The following is a 1228-nucleotide window of genomic DNA, read 5'->3' on the forward strand; positions in this document are numbered from 1 at the left end:
GAAGTATAAAACTTCTCGGTAATATATAAAAAGTAAATGCATACATAATTTAGACATTACTTCAGTACTGCCTCTACTAATTTACGTAATTTCCCGAAAAATGTTAAAGTATAACTTACAAAGCTGCTTTACTTTAGCAGCATCACTGCCTCCCTCTTCTTTTTGCTGCTGCTGCGTAAATCTTAAAAATTGATGGAAGATTTCTGGTTTAACAAAAAACAAATTTCATTAAATCACCCGGAAATCTCTCTGCGTACAGTAATATGTGCGGCTGGTATTAATTATTTTAACTTACCCTGAAGGGGAGGCAACGCCATTGCGTCTGCCACCGGGGATGCAGTTGGCAACTCCGTTGCTTGAGTGGTAACTAAAAAAAGAATTAAGAGTAAAATCTTTGTCAACATTGAAAGATACCACTGCTAATACAAAACCATATAAAGTAGAGAGTGGGGAAACGTGCAAGACGCAATCTGGCCGTCCTACAGAAATATGGGCAAGTTCCTAGCTTACCTGCCATTATCTTCATTGTCTGCAAATGCTTTACCAGTTGTTCTTGGCCTGTGTTCACTAAATAAGAGAATTAATTGAAATTACTTATTGAAATGTACATATAAAAGAAAATATGTAGACAAATTAGAAAAAAAATACTTACTGTTTCTTCGTGAGTTTCTCGCGTTGAATGAAAGAGCTGAAAATAATAAAAAAATTATGTAATAAAATTAAATTATATGAAGATGTTTATTTAGGACAGAAACTGACTATGGCATCCGATTCTGCAGATATTTTTTTAGAAAAAACTATGGCGAAAGTGTCGATACGGTTTTAAATTTGTATAGATCGAAAAAATATCTGCCGGCAATGCGTTCCCGGCGTTTTTCAGCTGTGTCGTCTGCTACTTGCTCCTCTTGACTCGGCAGTGTCGTAACTATGCGTGATCATCTTTTGTTTCTTTATATTTCAGTGTTGCGTTCTTAGCTAAGAACAAGATTTCATCAAACCATATTCGACTCAAGAATATAAAACAAAATCTACAGATGGAAAAGTTCAATGTTGGAAAATGAATCACACGTTATTTACACGGAATGGGTGCCCAATTGGATGTCGCTATAGACTTTGATCACACATAGCTACGGCACTGCCGAGTCCAATCCAAACAAACAAGCAGCGGACCACGTGGTGACAAAACTCCGGGTACGCGTTACCGACCAGAGTTGGGCAAAATGTTTAT

At 36.8% G+C, this 1228-nt stretch overlaps 1 long non-coding RNA gene across 1 annotated transcript; it reads right to left on the reverse strand.

The window, feature by feature from the left end:
• Positions 1-47: 47 nt before the first annotated feature.
• Positions 48-902, reverse strand: LOC144478052 (uncharacterized). Its single transcript, XR_013495308.1, has 4 exons — positions 653-902; positions 511-567; positions 296-367; positions 48-203 (listed from the first exon to the last, which is right to left on the reverse strand). It is a non-coding gene; the product is annotated as an uncharacterized LOC144478052 (long non-coding RNA).
• Between the last annotated feature and the right edge of the window lie 326 nt (positions 903-1228).

This window comes from Augochlora pura, unplaced genomic scaffold, assembly GCF_028453695.1.
Source record: "Augochlora pura isolate Apur16 unplaced genomic scaffold, APUR_v2.2.1 APUR_unplaced_7044, whole genome shotgun sequence".
Taxonomy (NCBI): domain Eukaryota; kingdom Metazoa; phylum Arthropoda; class Insecta; order Hymenoptera; family Halictidae; genus Augochlora; species Augochlora pura.